The following is a 20,025-nucleotide window of genomic DNA, read 5'->3' as shown; positions in this document are numbered from 1 at the left end:
TATCTCCAAACACTCTTTACACTCACCACCACTTTAAACCCACAGTAGTTGCTTGACTCTCTGCTAGATCTTGTTTAGTGAGGTAATAATGAAACGTACATGTGCCAATTGTTTTTTTAAATATTTTAATAAAATTATTTTGACGTAATTTGTTTCTTTTCTTACCTGGTGTGTTTTGTTTTGTTCACATGAACACAAGCATGATTACAGACATCTTGTAACAAGTGTCTGACTTTGGACTTGTCCTCTTTGCAGTGTATACACAGGCCCCTCAGAAGGAGTGTTCATGCTAAACTACCAAGTCTGTTAAATGCATTGAGGCAGACAACCAGTTTACTTCCGCACTGACTCAACTCTTTGACTCTGCAGACAAAGCCTTCTTCTTTCAGTTTAATGCGGGTAGTAATCCCTCCTTGGCTAACGTTTTTGGAAGAACAGAATGAGAGGGCATCCCTGAGGGCCTCCTCGGGGTCAGGTTCAGATCGTTCACAGAGTTTCGATCTGCTGTAGGTTTGCACGGACAACGTGCCTTTCTCTGAATGGCAGGTCACCCACCAGCAGGGGCACAGCAAACAGCACAGCTCTCCTAGAGTTTTCCAGGAATTAGATTCAGCTGCATGAGTTAGACGAGCATGGATGTAATTTGCATGTGAATTGCATAAGAATTGGTATTTGTTCATAAAACGATATTGGCTACTTTCAAGTAATTTTCAGGTTCATTTGTTATTGCTGCACTGAGGGCTATATCTTGATTTCTTCCTTTGTCTTCCTTTTCCCACATGACTGTAATTAACATAAGGAAATGAATTGGACAATTGAGAGAAGAGAGAAAGCACAGGCCATGGGAGGATGACCGGGGACTGAAAAGCTTGCTCCTGCCTCCCTCTGATAAGACAGTATGGCTCATTAACAATGGACAATAGCTAAGACACCGGGCTGTTGTTTCTTGATAGTCCATGAAATCACCAACTATGGACCCACTCCTCAGGCCTCTGTACTTGGTATTTGCTCTGCCTGGAATGTTCTTCCTTTGGATATTCATTCATATCACTCATGGCTTCAAATTAGGGTTGCCAGATTTTGCAAATAAAAATACAGGATATTCAGTTAGATTTGAATTTCAGATAAACAATGAATAGTTTTTTTTGTATAAGTATATCCCATGCAATATTTGGGACATACTTAAACTAAAACCTTATTTGTTGTTCATCTAAAACTCAGATTTAACTGGCATCCTGTATTTTATCTGGCAACCCTACCTCAAGTCATGGTGTTAGTGCCAAATGACATGGTAGGTCTCCCTGACCATTCTCAGTCTAACAGAGCGCTTCCTAGCACTATGTCTGTGCTGTTCTACTTCATTATTGAATTCACAATACTGACCGCTGCCTGACATAATACTATATATTTCTTCATCTGGTGTAGTAGTCAGGGTCTTAGCAGCAAATAGATGGCACATTCCAATGAGTAAATTTAAGAGAGTTTAATAGGGGACTATTTACAAGATGTGGGCAGCCTTAAAGGAGACCACGGAATGATCAAGCAACCTGAGGCAGTAAGACCGAGGCATCACCACCATAGTCAGGCTTAGGGGCCAGGGGAAGGAGCAGTTGTCAGAACCCAGAGAGAGCTGTGGCTGCGGGTTCAAACTGTCTGACAGGAGCTATGGTTGGAGTTGAAGAATGTCGCCTGGCAAGGAGGAACTGAGGGAAAAAATACGCCATCTCTCTTTTCCTTCTCCCTCCATTCTCTTGCCTGTGCTTTCCATCGGCCAAACCCAACTGAAGCCTGGGGACAAAGGAACTTGTTGAAGCAGTCCACAGAGTTCAGTACCGGGCAGCATATGATGGGTACAGAGCGCGGAGAATCGGTTTGACACGGGGAATGGAAAATACCCAGCACATCTGGCCATTGTCAGGCTCCCCACTAGAACGTCAGCTCCGTGGTGACAGCTATTTTATCTTGCCCACGGATCTATCTGTAGTCCCTGGACAATGCTGCTGTATAATAAGCGCTTCATAAACATTTGATGAAGAAGTGAACATATTTGATCCAGCTGTGCTTGAATTGCTAAAACAGGCCAGGCTAGAGAGGGCTGCTTTCAGTCTGGTCTGTGCTAGAGTGAGGCAATCACTTAAGAGACAAAAGCAGTGTTAGTTTCCAGGAATATATCCAGTCGATCCCTCAGAACCTGGATATCAAAGAGCAAGCACGTAGGTGGCAGGAACAGTCTAGACAGACAGCTGGTGTCAGGTCATCTGGCAGACGGAATGGAGTTATCTTCAGAGAGGGTAGAATACTGCTCAGAAGCACACAAGAGCAGTCATATTTAGAAAACCAGCCAGGTGCTCTGCCTCAAGGAGATGTGGCAGCACCTAGCACCATCCCGCCCCTGGACAATGTCCAGAAGTAGGACTCTAGGATGGAGTTATGAGGATGAAATGGGTAAGATGATGGAGCGATGGAGGACTAATGTCCCAAATAGATGGACGTTCTCACTGTTGGGACTAGAACTTTGGCACCCTAATCAGGAATCTGGATATCAGATCTCAGCTAGAAAGAGGAGACAGAATCAGGTTGTTAGGCTTGAATTCTGAAGTTGGGACTGGCCGTGCAGTGAGGGAGACTTCAGGCTGAGGTTCAGTGTTGGCCATGATCACATTGTGCTCTCCTCTAATGTTTAGATGAAGGCTAGGCCTCCCAGTGGGATGGCCAGCATGTTAGAAATGGAAAAGAAAGAAAGTCAGGGGGTAACTAATATTTATTGAGCACTTGCATTGTGGCAGATGAAGAAGCCCTGAATTATTTATATCTTTCCTCATTAAATCCTCATTATCACTCAGTGAAGTGCTATTTTCCCGTTTTTTCAATGAGGAAACTGAGGCCCAAGTTCAAAGACGTGCATAAAATGCAGCGAATGGCTGTCTTAATATTTCTTTCTGAGGAAAGAAGAATGTAGTTTTCTAAAGGTAATTTTCTTCTGATAGTTACTTGTACATGTTTCTGCTGAAATGAAGCTATTCCTTTTATTGACATTGGGCTAGATAAGTCAAGGTTCTTTCCTGAATGTATTAAGTAACGGCAGCGTAAAAATATGTGCCTTCAAAGGATTGCTTAAAAGATTTCCCACCACTGACTATAGGTGATTTATGGCAAAACATGTCTTACCTGTATTGCAGTAAGGAGACAATGATACTCAAAAATAACCCGATCGGGTGGTTATTGTCAGGAAAGAAGCCTTGTGAGTCTGGGATGGATCAGGGGCCTGCCTGACACTGGGGACCCTAGTGTCTATAAATATTGAATGGTAGTTGTAACTTAAAGCCTGGGAACCACTACGTGAGTGGTTTTAAATTCAGCTCAGAAAATAACCTTCCAAATCGATTGACATGGTTTTTGAGGTCTCCAGATCACACTGTAGAAAGCTTCCATTTATAACTGCCTCTAAAACAAAACGATAACTACCTCCACCCCAATCCGGATGCCTTTACACCTTTACCTCCCCCTCCAAAAAGGAAAATAAGCTGAAAGGAAATTGTTTATTAAACATTTGCTTAAGGTATTGTTAGCTTAAAGTAGCCATGCTAAACTCCAGTCCTCCTGTGGCTTATAAATAATTGAAGTAAACACAACACTAACAGTGGCAATGACGGAAACAATGATTATTTGGTCTTATGGAGGACCATTCATTTAAGCTCTTTTACATTAATCAAGACAGATTGTTTTTTAAAAGACCTCGAATTACTTTCCTGTTAATTATTTATATTCACCAATGTTTTATGCTTGCTTGTGAGTTAGTAGCCTCATGAGGTATGTCAGGGTATTGATTTATTGTTTTGATTTACAAGTCTGGCAATTGCAAACAAGAGCTGGCTTGCCCTGCTCCATCCTTGGCTAAAGCCACTCATCCTCAATGCAGGTCTTCATCTACAGTAGCTCATCATTAACAATATGCTAAATATGGAATAATAATTCCTCGTATTTCCATGGAGACTTCCATCTAAAAATTCTTGTTTTTATCATAGACACATGGAATTTATATATCTCAGAGGTCATTTAATACAATCCTACCCCATGCCACATAAAGTATGTCTTTAGCATTACTGGCCCAGATAAGTCAATTTCATAACACCCCTGCCCCTGCTCTTACACTCAAAGCAGACATTACTAATCCACATTGGAATTGTCCCAGCTGGTCCCTGATCCAATTATAATGCTTCTTAACACAGCACTCCAAGCAATTTCCTCTAACCGATTGTTTTTTATCTCCGGTAGCAACTCATATTTATCATCCACACTCCACACTTAAAACACCTTAGTGAGGGTAAGCTGATTACCTCTCCTGACAGCTCTTTTCACTATTCTGATTGTGAGAACAGTTTTTTTCTAAATACTCTTCAACAATGTAACCTATTCAGTGACATTCTAAAATTTCTGCCTCTTACTTATCCTTTATCTATCTTTTTCTTATCTACTCTAGATACCTCTGTTTACCTCAGTTTATCCCTTAGCTTAAAAGCATTAAATCCAATCACAGTGGAAAGAAAATATAATATAACTGCTCGTATTTTGTAGATTGTGTTATATTTCAAATCTATTCAAATTTTAAAATAAGCAATCCATGTTGTAGGTTTTGGGGATACTGAGGATCATCCAGGCAGGAAAAAAGGCTTTCAAAACTGTTCTTAACAACTGTGATAGAAGGCCACCATACCTGGGTGCACCCACTCCCAGTTCTACAGTGCTATGTCTTCTTTTCTGACCATGTTGCTTTCTAAGCAGCGAGCGTTGAAAAGAGTCAAGATGAACATATTGTTCAGGGAAAATCTTGCAGCATTGTCTGGCAAGGTTATTTGTGTCAACTTGGCCTATGGGTCAAATTGACCCACTCACAATGGGTCAAATTGGCAACTGTCAGGAGTGAGGCTGTGGTGGTGGAGAGGAGACTCCAGAGGCCGGCGCTGGGGCAGCATGGGGAGGAGCCTCCTGTCTGAAGCTCTGCAGTGGGGCCTCCAGCCACTCTCAGCTGTGAATGAGGTTCTGGGCTTTGAGTCTTCAAGGGTGTGTAGCATAATGGCCTCCTAAAAGTCATCCTCGCCTCACTGGGAAAAGCCAGCTGTGCGGCTCCTTCTCTCCTTCCCTTGAAGGATGGCACTTGCTTTTACTGTATAACTGGTCACCTTAATATTCATTCAAACTAAAATTCCTTTTATGCTTCTTTCTCTATGTCAAAGCCACCTTCCTATTTCAATTCTCATTGTACCTGCCCTTTAATGGGATTCCAGATTAAATGATCCTAATATTTCAGTTCTATAAGCTATCACTGTTTTACCAACACTGATGCAATGAGAAATATTTTGCTTTGAACTAAGACCATTCTGTGCATCAGCGCGGTGTTTGGTATAATGGAGCAATTTGCAAGCAATTAGCCTGGCCTTGTGAGTCAGTCTGTATTTGCAAATCTGGAGGACTTCCTTCACACTATGCCTCCTATCATGCCAGCAGCTTTGGAATTTCATTTTGCTCAAACAATTCTTTCCTTCTCCCTAATCTGGTCCCTACTTCAGACACCACAGTACATTGATTAAGATGATACCATATCCATGGAAGAGAGAGATTAAAAGAGGAGAGAGAGAGACAGAAAGAGGAGTAAAGGAGGAGGAGGACTGAAGTAACTGCTCACCGTATTTTGTTACATTTGCTCTGGGGACACTTTTCAAGAACACGCGTGGCACATTCTTCTTGGATGGCTTCGCAGTGCCTTGTTCTCGCTGGGCTTTTCCTAGGAAGGACTGCTGGGGTGTGTTTGTGCCTCTGCCTGAGAGGCGCTGGAGAAGCCCGCTGCCCTCTCACTGAGGGTGTGGAGCTGGGAACTGTGCTGCGTGTCCAGGTGGAGGGTTTGTCCTTTCGCTCCAGGCGGATGGCCTTTCCCCTGGTAATCCCAGTGTGATGCCCATATTATCTCCAAGGCTTTTACCATCCAGAGTTGATTGGAGCAAATACTGTTAAAATCTGCGCCCCTGTCTAAAGGCACTCACATACTTAAACAGAAGAATCATGTACCTACAAGCCAAGAGAGCAAACAACCTTAAGGGTGATAAATAAATAGCAAGCAATAGGATATATTGGAGCATATGAGGAAGCCATTTGAGGTAAAACCAGTTTGGCCTGAGTTTGTTTTTCCAAAAGGCCTGAGTTTGTTTTTCCAAAAGGGCCTGTCACCTGCATTGTGTATCTACTTTGCCATGTCCCAAAGAGAAGAGTAAATGCCCTTAAGATAAGGATGCAACTTCCCCCTCATTGGCATTTCCTTAAGGATAAGCATTTCTCCCTAGGCTAGGATTTGATTGCTGTGCTCATCCTGTGACCTCCCAGCTGGAGACAACAGACCTGACACCAGCCACGCCCATCGAGACAGCAGACCTGCTCCCCTCTGTGTCCATCAATAGCTATTCAGGCAGGACAATCTGGCAGGGCGATCTCGTGACTATTGTAAAAGGGACATTGCAATCCTATGTGATACATGCTCTTTGACAGTATATAACTGCTCTGTACACCCCACTACTTCTGTGCCCTTCCTTCCTTAGGGAAGGAAGGCCCGGGGCTATGGTCCTCAAAAGTTGGCTCATAATAAACTCACCCCAATTTTGATTTATAGATTGATTATGAATTATTTACGTCGACAAGGGAGTTGGTCAGAAAACATTATTAAAATTTTGCAGAAATGTTATCCATACCCTCTCTCTCTCTTTTTTTTTTTTTAATAAAGATATAGTTGATTTAGTTTGTGGCTCAACAGATCATACATTTGTTCCTCTCTAATCCCCTGTGCTCATTATAGTGACCTCTGTACTTCTCAGTACATCGCCCCAATCCAAATGTTTACAATATCCCAGCATTCACCGCCCGTGAGATTTTATTGCTACTTGTTGATTCCACCACACCTTCCTCCCCTTCCCCAAGTACTAAAGTGACAGTGGGCGTATATTTTTCCTTAATATCAAAGAGGATTTTCATTGGTTTCGCTCTCAACCTTTATGGCATCCTTTAAGTGAACTGGGGACACTCTGAGGTGACCCCAAATCCCAGCGAGGACATGCTAATCAATGCGGTTCATTTTCTAAAGCTCTCCTTTTTATTCCACTTGCCTGGCTAATTTCAAATAGGTCCCCAATACACGGAAGGCCAAAGAAGTTAGGAGAGGCCAAAGACATAATGAACTCTGACAAGAGGCCTCTGTGTCTTCACTTCTAGTCACTGGGCCTTTGTGGGAGGGGCAGCTGCTGCAGAGAAGACAGGACATCTCGAGCCTCAGGGGAAATGCCAAGTGGAATACTTTAGTCTTTTTGTTTAAAATCCAAGCAGCTTATCTTTTCCGAAGGTTCCCCTGGGTAATACGAAGTGTACTTAATACCGCAAATTCTGCTTTGCAAGTGCTTTTGTCTGGTATCATTTTAAATCGTGTGAATGTTCTTTCTCTTCCCTTCACCACCCCCTCACACATGTTTGGCTCTCAGTCAGTTCTTCTTTGGGTGTAAAAGTCTTGGCGTTTCTGTCTCAGTTTTGGCTGTAGGAAAGAACATTTTTCAATAACGCTGCTGAAATGCTGCTTTCTCTACTGCAGTACTTTATCCGGCAAAAGGATTTGCTGGAACTAGATCCAAAGAAAAGGGAAAAAGAAAAGGGAAGAATGGCTCTGGGAGGCAGGACGCCAGCTCTCCGACTCTTAGGAGTCTGCAGCTCATCTCTTCTCTTTCCAAATCTCCAGCCCTTCACCCCAGAGAGTCTTTGCATTTTGCATGAGAAGAGCTGTTCTATTCTACACCAAACTCTTGAAACTCGCTTTAACTGTATTGTCTTCCCATGTCAAACATTTGGGAATGTGACAACCCTCACGCCAGGAAAAGGCAGTCGACTCAGCACAGAGTCCGGGGGCATGCCAATCTCGACCAGGAGCCCCACAAAATTGGACTCCCAGGGCCATGTATAAAGTTATGTGAAGCTACATGTCCATCTCATTTGTCTCCAGGGTGCTTCCTGCGTCTTTGCTTTGTGGCCCTGCCTCATAGATTCCCTTACCCTTTTTCTCAGTTTCTACTCAGTGTATGCAAGTTCTCCCAAACATGCTCCTGCTTTCTCATTGTTTCGGACTGCTCGTCGTGGGCAGTGTTGAAGGGAGAGCAGAGTGGTGCAGATGAGGTGCCGTAGTGGAAACCTCTCCTTAGTTTTCTGAGAATGCCTAGATTGTCCTAGCGTGGATGAATTAAGAACTCTCTACCACCTTGTTCTTTTGTCTTTGAGCTCCAGAGAAGGGCCTGCCACCATTTCTACTTCTTGTTGTTTTTTTTCTTCTTTTCTTTTTTTTTTTGGTGAGGAAGATTGGCCCTGAGCTAACATCTGTAGCCAATCTTCCTCTTTTTGCTTGAAGAAGATGATCCCTGAGGTAAAATCTGTGCCAATCTTCCTCTACTTTGTATACGGGATGCCACCACAGCATGGCTTGATGAGTGGCGTGTAGGTCTGCACCCAGGATCTGAACCCACAAACCCCAGGCCACCGAAGCAGAGTGCACAAACTTAACCACTACGCCACCTGGCCAGCCCCCGATTTCTACTTCTGTAATCTGAGATGTTGCTTCCAGCTGGTTCCTCTCCCTTCCCTACACACCACTGATCAGATGTAGTACAGGCTCAAGTAGGCCCAGACCTTTTGAGGCTTTCTATGGGGTCTGACTACCAGTTCATCAGAGAAGGAGAAAGGAGATAAAAACATGTGTTCTGAAGTTACAAATGGTCTCATCTCACAATAAAATTATTCCTGGCTCATTTTCATATCAGAACCTTCATTTTTTTCTTCACAATTTCTAATAAATAGGTGTTTAATATAATATACAGAAACACATGTTGTTCTGTCTCATTTCCAAAATATATTTCAATTCTTACCTGAAAACTATTTCTGTAAATATCTCAATGTATTTCTAGCCATTCACACAGTGGTTATATCCTGGGAAATCTGTGTATTGGCCAGGAAGGGAATTCAAAGTCTTTGAGCATGTTTACAAGTAGCCCTCTGAGTATAGATCTGCCTATGTTCCATATTAATATCGAAAGAGCCTATAATTGTATATTTCCTCTTCAAAGGAGATTCTTTAGGAGCGTTATATGTGTTTTAAAGTTTCTAAGGGATTGGAATTTGAGGGATTTAAATACGTGTTGTAAATTTCTAGTTTTCTTGCATTTCTGTATAGCCTGTAACTCTATGACTTGAGTAATTTATTGAAATTATCTTTGTAGTCTGATACATGAATAATGTGTGGTAAATATTCCATAATCTTTGAAAAGAATGTGTATCCTCATTTCTAGGATATAAGTGTCAAATATATTCATTAAATAATCATTAGCAACATAGCATTCAGACCACGTCCTTGCTTTTCTATTGTCTTCTTGAGATGTTAGACTCACAGTGATATTATAAACATTCTTACTGCTACTGTTACAGCCAATAAACTGTTCCATTTAAAATTTTATGTATTTGTGCATGTGACATTTTCTAATTGTTTCTAGCTTTTTTTTTAATAGATTTTATATTTTAAGCAGTTTTAGTTTTACAGATAAATTGAATGGAAAGTACAAAGAGTTCTCATGCACGCCCCCTCTAATTTCCCCTATTATTAACATCTTGCGCTAGGGTGATATATTTGTTCCCCGTGTGTTACACCTTTTGTAATTGTCCCATGGTTCTTGGATATTCTATTCTCTCTTTTTCATTTTTTTTCTCTTTGCATTTCAGTTTTAGAAGTTTCTATTGGCATTTCTTCAAGTGCACTGATTTTTTCTTTGGCTGTGTCCAGTCTACTGATGAGCCCATCAAAGGCATTCTTAACCTCTGTACAGTGTTTTTGATTTCTGGCGTCTCTTTTTGATTTCTTCTTAGAACTTCCATCTCTCTGCGTACATTGTGCATCTGCTCTTACATGTTCTCCAGTTTTCCCACTACTCCCCTTAGCACATTAGTCATTGTTATTTTAAGTTCTGGGTCTGATTGGTCCAACATCTCTGCCATATCTGAGTCTGCTTCTGGTGTTTGCTCTGTTCCTCAGACTGTGCTGCTTTCTTTTCCTATGCCTTGCAATTTTTTCTTGAAAGCCAGACATGATGTACTGGCTAGAAGGAATTGAGGTAAACAGGACCTCAATGTGATGTTTTATGTTTTCTGCCTTGGTGTTAGGCTGTGTTTACTGCTTGCTGTAGCTGCAGATTTCGGAGGTTAAAATTTCCCTTGTGTCCTTGTTTTCTTCAGGTTTCTCTAGAGCTTCTTCAATAAGCCTGAGACGTGCAGTCCTTTTGACTGTATTACCCTGTTACTATCCCGGAGCCCTACTGATATGGTAGTAAGGTGGGGAGGCAGGGAAGTGGTCTATATTTTTATGACGAGGACTTCGTTTTCCAGTGAGCCAGTGCCGTGACCTCCACAAGTGTTTCTCAGGTTTGCCTGTCCCCACCTCATGTATAACAGGAAGCTAGAGCGGGGCTGGAGTTGGGTATTATTTCCCTTCTGCCATGATGGTTAGGCTCTGGTGAAAGCCCAGTTAGTTAGGCTCTGGTAAAATAATTTCCCTTGAGGGCAGGCGCTGTTAAGAAGAACAGAATGCTCTGGGTGTATTTACAACTGACTGCTTTTTCAGTCTTCTTGCTGGAAGCATAAGGGAATTTTTCTCTCATCTTCATTGTGAGAACTTGATAGTGCTCCTGGAGGTAACGGTCTCAAAAGTTTAGGGGTCCTCCTGCACTTTTCAACCCTCAAACTTGAGTTAAACCCAGTCTCTGACAGTTCACCAACTACGGTTGAAGTCTTCCTGCAGTCCCAGTGCCTGTGGTGGTCTCTGCTCCGGGGCTGCTGCCGTGGGAAGTGATGACTCTCTGCATTCAGCTGTGTCTCTCTCCAGTTCAGGGAGCAGTGTGCCCTGTGACCTCATCTCTGATGGATCTGAGAACAGAGGTTGATTTTCAGTTTGCTCAGCTCTTCTCTTGCTGTGAGGATGCAAGTGATGACTTCCAAGCTCTTTACAAGCCAGACTGGAAACAGAAAGTTCTCCTGCAGCTTTATTTCTTATTACAAAGTTGATTCACGCCCATTTTATTAAAAGACAAAACTCATGTTCTAAACATTTTTCAATACATGAAACTTCATATCCGTTTTAGGAGGGGACTTTGTTTTGCATGCATAAACGGAAGCTCCATTTTGGTGATGTTTCAACAAGAAATCATCTCTTCTAAAAGATTATTTACTTTTTGATCAGAGATTCTTTCTGAGTTGCAGAATGATACCTCCCATTTTTAAACAATTCTATATATTATGGACATACATATATAGATACATGAATGCTTAGGAAAATAGATCTAGAAGGATATATAATAAATTTTAAACAGTGATAACCTCTATGGAGTCAATAGTGTTGATGGAGTGGTGAAGAGGGACTTATAGTTTTTCACTCTGCATACTTTTAAATTTTTTAAATTTGTTAAAAGGATAATGTTTTACTAATATAAAATATTAAAATAAATTTAACAAACATCTTTTAGCTTTGAGTAAAAAGGTTCTTTTTCTTTTTACCTAGCTTTTACTTACCAACGATTCCAAAATCATAGGTTCTAGCTGTTGCCTACGTGCTGAGAACCCACATTAGGAGCCCACACAGTCCATGGTCCCGTGAAGAGGCCTAGCCTCCTTTCTAGTCAGTACCTCCCACCTGCCCCCTGCCTTCGTCTGCACGCCTCCACTCCCAATGCGCCACTGTTGAGTAGCAAAGCCTGGGGAAAATAAATGGGACTTCTGTGCGACCAGTAACGTTAATAAGGATGTTGTGAGTTAACAGTTGTAAAAACCTTGACGTTTTTCTACAGAATTTGTGCTTTCAATCCTGGAAAAAGAGGGAAAGCTATTAAAAGCAGGATTAACAGTTTAGAGAAGCTGATTCCAGATGATCAGAAAACGATCCTTCTTCCTCCTCCTCCTTCTTCCCGTCTGAAATCCCATCAGTTAGAAAAGTATTTGGGTTGAGAGACGGAAGAGAGCGAATCCAATGTGGCATTTGGCTACTTGAAACAGAGGCTTTGGAGCACTGAAGAAATTGTTCTGGGGGCTGAGGGTAGGGTGGGTGTCCTTATTCTGGGAGGATGGCACAAGGAAGAGGAAATGCAGAGCAAGGGAGACATAAGCATACAAAAAAGAGCTGATTGAGCAGAGGAAGGCAGTAGCTTCCATTTTGTGCAGTGACCAAAAAATTCAAGTGTACAAAGAATGATGACATTAGGTGGCCTGGAGATTCTAAATGGAGCACTGACATTCACTTGGGAACATTCACAACTGACTCAATTTCAGATCGGTACAAGGGTGTGGTGTTGGCAAGATAAGGTATCCTCTACCTGTAACCCACAGTGTCATCTAGGGGGCCTTGTTTAAGAACCTAAGCACTCTCTATAGGCTCCATTTTATAAAATGAGACCCTAAGAACTTGAGTACTTCAAGTTTGATCCTGCTCAAACAGAGAAGACTGATATTAACCCCAACCGGATTAACCCAGTCTTCTAGCCCTGCATTTATTACTAGTACTAATATGATCTATGGTTATATTAGCTCTTTTTGGTGGCTATATTATTTGGTTAATTCATATTAAACCTACAGCATACTAAAATTTCTAATATGTATCTCATATTCAGCAGTTGAGTTATGTCAGAAGTTGATAGCTCAGACCATGAAGTCAGAGTGCTTGGGTTGAATTTTGGCTTACCCGCTGGTTTTCGTTTTCTCATTAGCAAACTGAAGAATAACAGCAGTAGTATTTTCCATGTAGATTGTTAGGATAAATTATCCAAGTAAAGCAATTAACCCAGCGCCTAACACACGGAAGGGCTCTATAAATGCTAACTATTATTATTGTTACTATTATCATTATTACTTCCTTCTCAAACTTGTCTTTTAATTCAAAGTATAGCACATGACTCATTGCTGTAGCACAAAGAGATGCTAATAGATATTCATTCATTTTTATAACATATTGGAAATCCTTGCAAATTTTGTACAAATAATGAAGTTGAAGAGCATTTTTTTGAGTTTTTCACTACAACTTTTCTATCTTGAATGTAGAATGTTACAGTCTCATCATGGGAGTGGCTGATTAACATTTATCAATAGCTAAAATCATGAGAAAACGCAGACAAAAAACTTGGCCAATCATTTCTTGAACATAAACTACTTGTTTTTGGTGGACGTTGATTTTGTGTAAAATGTAAACTTCAAGAATCCAGGGAACCTATGATTCACAGATAGCTTAAGTTTATAAGAAAGACAATCTCATCTTCTAATCCCTCGTTGATGTGTAGACATGCTGCAAACCCAAAGAAACGTGAGTTTCAGTAGTATTTATATCCTCTTTCTTAAAGTGATTCCAAACCCTGATTCCTAGGTGGCTTCAGTATCCACTTGACAAATCTGCCTTTCCAGGTTTTTTGTTTTGTTTTGTTTTGTTTTTTAATAACGTGAGTACTTTGATGCATTTTCGTCAACTTTTCCATTTGATAAATTCGTATAAACCCTTTAAGATCCAGGCCAAATATTATTTTCAAGTAACATTTTAGTGAATTGTTTTTCCGTGGTGCCTTAATATTTTGGACATACATTAGCTTTAGAACTTATCATTTTATACTGTAATTTTTGCATGTCTTATTCATTAAACTGTGACCAACCTTGAAAGCTGGAATCTTTTCATATTAATCTCTGTGTGCCCACTGTCTGGCACATTGTAGGGGCTTAAATAATTCTTTTTGAGGATAGAGAAGAAGGAGAAATCTTATCACGAAATGCTTTGGGCCTGTTTAGTACCTTGCACACAACCACCACGAGTTGTATGAAATAACTGAATGCATAGTCCACTATTCCTTCATTCCTAGTGGATTCTTTAGCATAAAAGATATTTTTAAAAAGTTGAACAGGAAAGCTAAGATTCAGAATTTTGAATAGAAAAAAATGAAGACCATCTATTGCGTAATTTTGCCAGGGTAAGATGGTTTTAAAAGAATTGTCTAGTAGGAGAGAAGTGACAACTGACTAATGACTGCATAGTTTAGGCGGGAACACTTAAAACCACTATGGTTATGTAAGTACCTGAAGGGACCACAAATAATGAACATCAAGTAGCTGACGGTATAGGGATGAACACGTAATAAACAAGAAACTCATGTTTCATACTTTTTTTTTTTTTTGCCAAGGAAGTTAACAACGAGAATAGAGATTGATTGAAAATCTAAGCCCCTTCAGCATCTCATCAAAAATAATAAGAAAATAGGTGGATTTAAAGACATAAGAAAATCAAGTGTCATTTCATAATCTTCTCTGCGTCTTTATTGAGAGAGAAATAATTTTTGAGAGATCATAATAATAATTCTCAATAAAGAGAATTTTAATCTCTCTTTATTGAGAGAGATTAATTCTTAACTTAAGCCATAAAACAAAATTAATCAAATCCCCAGCCTGCTGTCATTTTTACCCTTTTACTCTTAGTGATAGTCAAAATGTAAAATGAGCTCTGTTAAATAAAATGAACACAATTTAAATATTGCAGTTTTCCCATCATACTTATTTTGACTGCTTGAATAAACAAACAGCATGGGTTAATATTTGCATATCTGCATAACATTAATAATTATGAAGATGGAATAGATCAGCAAAGGTTCAGAGGTAGATAAATCCTAAGTCAATAGACGCTAAGGTCGATTTTGTGCTGAGTTCTTAGCATTCATTATGACCTTAAGAAGCCGTTTCTCTCTGAAGGAAAGCCATTTCCGGTTCTTACATTAAAAAACAAGAAAGTACCTCAACTACAACATAATATATGATACTATACGCTTCACTTTAAAGAAAAATCAAATGTAAAAATCTAGTATTAGAGGGAACATACGTAAATGGATGGTTTCTTACACTCTAAAACAACTCGATAGTATTTATTACTAGAGAACATACAAAATACTGTTCGATTTCATGTAAAAAATCACATACAATTTCTCAGAAACATATTTATTGTACAAAAGCTATTGATTTGCATTGAAGATTTGATCCATCCAGATACAATTGTTAAAAACTCACAACTGTTTAGTGTTGTGATTCTTGATGTGGGAACAAAATAATTGCAAATCCCTTCATTTAAAGACTTTAAAAGTGCAGAATGGTAGATGAGGTGTGTGTAACAATTAGAAAAAAATATGAATGTGAATAAACTGCAGCAGCTCACGTGGTGTTCTTCTGCTTGCATCCATGGACTACATTTTCTTATCTATTTTGGGTCATCAATACACATTACTTGTCAGCCTGAAATATAAGTTGTGTATATGGTGGGGCTGGCACGGGGCTCAAGATGGAAGGTGGGTGCATCTATGAACTTCTACTGTGCCATGCACTACGCTGCACTGGTCATTTCATTTAATCCACACAGATCTCTGTCAGAGGCATTGCTTCCCCCCCCCTTTTTTTTATTTTTTGGTGAGGAAGATTGGCCCTGGGCTAACATCTGTTGCCAATCTTCCACTTTTTTGCTGAGGAAGATTGGTTCCAAGCTAACATCTGTGCTCATTTTCCTCCACTTTGTATGTGGGTTGCCTCCACAGCGTGGCTTGATGTGCAGTGCGACGGTCCACGCCTGGGATTTGAACTCGCTACCCCTGGGCCACCGAAGTGGAGCACGTGAACTTAACCACTACACCACTGGGCCAGCCCCTTTCTCCCCCTTTTAAATAGGATGCATATGAAACTCAAAGAAGATGACTTTGTTGAGTAATTAGTGGCAAAGACAAGATTAGAATCCCAGCCAGTTATGGAGCTCACAAAACCACAGATCTTTCCAAATCTGGCAACTATCGTTATTATCATCCGCACCATCAAATTGACCTTTCTTGAGGGCATTCTGTGTCCCAGACACTGTGCTAGATGCTTACATACAACATCTCATTTAGTTCATAACTCCCTGTGGTAGGTCTTACTAAATCCATTTTACAGAAGAGGACTGAAACTTAAGTAACTTTTAAAAATTCATACAGGTTGCACCTAGATGGGGTTTTCACCACTAGGATTAGCTCTAAATCCTATGTTCTCAGCTAGTAAATTATACTGTCTACATCAAGAGCTTCACCCCTGATCCTCTCTCAGTTTACTTCCTGTTCCTCCTCTTCTGACACATTTGGAATAAAATAAATAAGAAGATATTGCTCATCTGCAGACTAGAGCCTTTTTTGCATGCTTCCCTCAGGAATGCTGGATTTTCACAGGTAAATACTGAGGGTTAATTTGCATGATCACACATAATCTTTGTAAAATTATAAGATTGGTGAGGAAGATTGGCCCTGGGATAATATCTGTTGCCAATCTTCCTCTTTTTGGCTGAGGAAGATTGGTTCCAAGCTAACATCTGTGCTCATTTTCCTCCACTTTGTATGTGGGTTGCCGCCACAGCGTGGCTTGAGGTGCAGTGCGACGGTCCACGCCTGGGATTTGAACTCGCTACCCCTGGGCCGCCGAAGTGGAGCATGTGAACCTTACCAAAGACATCCTGGCCACGGTAGTTCTCCACTTCTGAGGCCCAAGAGAAGGAGACTTTCAGCTGAAGGGGAGGAAGACTATCCTCTACTCACTATGGGTCCTTTCTGGTTGGGCTACAAATTAAATTGACATGAGACCGAATAGCAGGAGAAAATCAAACAAAGCTTTATAACATGTATACATGGGATAAACCAGGGAAACTGAGTTTCTCGACAAATGGCAGAGATTTTCACCTTAAATAGCATATTCAGATTAGACAAAGGAGGATGTTGGGGGTGGGAGCGTCAGCTATGGGAGATGATGAGAAAGCACAGTAATCAAGAGTATGCAAACTTAATTCCTCTCCTTCTGTACTGATAAGAGTTTCTAGAGATAAGGTCATCTCCCCTCTTCCCAGTACAGAGAGGGAGATACCTTGACAAATAGAGATTTCCCTTACAAATGTAAATGTTTGGTCTTAGCAAGGACCTTCCCAGTCTATCACTTTTAGGCAGTTTCCAGGAAGGTCAAATGTCCTTCAGAGAAAATAATCAAGGTAAAGAGACATATTTTGAGGTGGCCAATTCTGATTTCCCACACAGCCCCTTCCCCTTTCCCATCTGTATTGTGTCTTCTCAATCCCATGGAATGTGGGGCAGAGTTAGTAAGGTTGAGGTTAAATTTGAGTTGACAAGGCCTTTGGAGATAAAGAATTCAAGGACCTGACAGGTCAATGCATTGGGTGCTGTTTCCTTGTGGGTACAGAGGTCAGTCTGTTAAATGCAGTATAATGGGGTTACTAAGGTATAGAGTTATAGATAATCCAGTATAGAGAAAGATTGTAGACCTTGGGCCCAAGTCTTTAATGAATAGGAAATCATAAGAGGCTTATAATGAAAAGGGACACAGGGTGACATATAATTGCATGGGCCTCAAAGGAGTGCCTTTTCCCCTCTAGATGGAGCTGTCGAGTATTTCTTTATGTAACTGAGCACTGTCTTAGAAAATACCATAAGGAGGGGAAAGAGCACTTTCCACTTGAGAAAATGGAAGGGATGTGATGTCCTTTAGGGAGAACCAGGGTCCTGCTGAGGTCGGAAGGTAAAAGAAACATTTAAAGAGAAACCTGTGGTATTAGAGGAGTGTGTTATCATGAAACAGGTATTCTGTAGAGTACTGTGGAATGCTTTGAAATAAAAGGAGCAGTGGGAGATAGTTCATCAAAGAATAATATGAGACAGTGCTTCCACTTTAGAGCAAAGAACAAGAAAAATAGGTGTGTGTGTGTGTGTGTGTATCTGTGTGTACGTGTAAGAGAGGGTGTATGGGACATCTGGTTGCACACAAGGTTACAAAACAGTAATCACTAGTTCCTGGGTGGAAGGAAGTTTCTCAGACTTCTCTGGAGTTAGTGGTGGCCAAAACGTATTAACCTTGGAGAGAGTTCAGTTCTGTTAATCAAGACTATCTTGCTCTTCTGGAATGTGTCCGTTGTGGTCTCAATTTTGTGGTCTATTCTCTCTACACAGATGTAACTCTTAGAGTTTCTAAGCTTAGAATTCCAGGCAGTCTCAATGGGGGTGAAACCAAAGACCTTTTTTTTTTTTTTTAATTTTTATTTATTTATTTTTTCCCCCAAAGCCCCAATAGATAGTTGTATGTCATAGCTGCACATCCTTCTAGTTGCTGTATGTGGGACGTGGCCTCAGCATGGCCAGAGAAGTGGTGCATCCGTGCGCGCCCGGGATCCGAACCCTGGGCCGCCAGCAGCGGAGCGCGTGCACTTAACTGCTAAGCCACGGGGCCGGCCCCCAAAGACCTTTTCGATTACATCCCAGACCATGATTCTCCCCGGTGCCCGGTGAGGCTAATAAAGACAAATTCTGTTGTCCTGTCTGTGGAGTCTCACGCTTCTATGGGGAGCGGGTGGATTTTAAAATATTCTCTACAAGACTTTTCTTTGCCAAACTTTATGTTTTTAACCCAAATAGCTTAGTTTTAAAAATCTGATTTGGTACCAAAAAAACATTTGCGTTCTAAAAGGGCTTGGCAAGGCTATTTTTCAGAGATGGGAAGGAATGTTGAAAACATCCTGAAGTTGTTAAAATATTGGGACACTATCCCGCAGGCATATCTAACCGTCAAGTCGAGAAGTAGGAGGACTGCTCTACAAGTAGAGAACGCTGTCATGCTCAGTAAGTGTTCCTTACTTCAGCCAGACAAAGTAACTTGTGATCTAACAACGCCTCAACTTTCAAAAGATATTTTTTGTTTTCTTTCCACTAAGCAAAAGTGTTTATACAGCCTCCTCGAGTTTCCAGGGAGCCTCGGCAAGTGCCTTATACAACTGTGTTTTCCATGCTTGAACGCTGGGGTCCAGAGGGACACCACCTTTTCTAGCTGCCATGAATAAAGAGGAGGAAAGGGATTTAACTTCAGGAAATCCTATTTGTTTTTGCCAAATTTTTGAAGTAAACTTAAAGGAACTGTGTCTCCTTACTCTCCTGATTTATAGATATTGAATTCATCACACGTTCAGCTTTTCTTTCTCTCTTTTTCTTTTTTAACCAAGATGTCGCTGAAATCATGTTGTCTGATGTTCCCAGTGGAGGGAATGAAGATGTTTCCTCTTTGAAGAAAGACGTGATATAAGCATTAGATATTGATGTGGTGTTTGGCAGCGTGGGGTCTTGAAGCTCTATGTGCCCAGTCTCCAAGCTCCTTGTATCACTTGGATATCGTAACTGACCCACATGCCTTCTTGTAACTTCCAGAACTCCCAGGGCCCCACAATGAGCCTTCACCTAAAATAAGCAGATCCAGAGACACACATATTAACACACACGCACACATGCTCTCACCACTCTTGGCTACTTTCAGCATAGACATTTGAAATAATTATACACTAACAAAGTGAGCGTATGTTATAAGTCAAAGTGTTGAATTGTATGCCTCTGAAATGACTACAGGGTTGGCAGTCTCTATCGTGATCTAGTAAAAGTTTTTTTATTACCAGAAAGGGAGACCAAATTGAGTGACTTTAAAGCAAGAGGTGGAGAACAACCAAGATAGCTGCCAACAGTTACCGACACTTACTATTTGATAGCAGTGTTGACTCTGTGCATTCATTTACTCCTCACAACAACTCCAGGAAGCAGGTACCATTATTGCACCCATTTTAAAGGTGAAGCAACTGCAGCAGGATCAGATTAATAACTTGTCCACAGTCACACAGTTAGTAAGTGGCAGAGCCAGCTGGTCTGAGGGTCTCAGAATCTCAGGAAGTAAAAGATGCAAAATAAAGTACAACCCAACTTGCATGATATTTGAAAGGGGCAAGGTGGTTCTTTTCTTATTCTGCACAGATTTCACTGCTTACCCATTTGCCATGGCATATAATGCTTGCCCCAACTCCCAAGGCCACGTGAGTTTTTCAGTCTCCATACTGGGTTGAATAGT

The sequence above is a fragment of the Diceros bicornis genome, chromosome 40, assembly GCF_020826845.1.
Source record: "Diceros bicornis minor isolate mBicDic1 chromosome 40, mDicBic1.mat.cur, whole genome shotgun sequence".
In the NCBI taxonomy this organism is placed as follows: domain Eukaryota; kingdom Metazoa; phylum Chordata; class Mammalia; order Perissodactyla; family Rhinocerotidae; genus Diceros; species Diceros bicornis.
Note: the sequence above shows the minus strand (reverse complement) of the source record.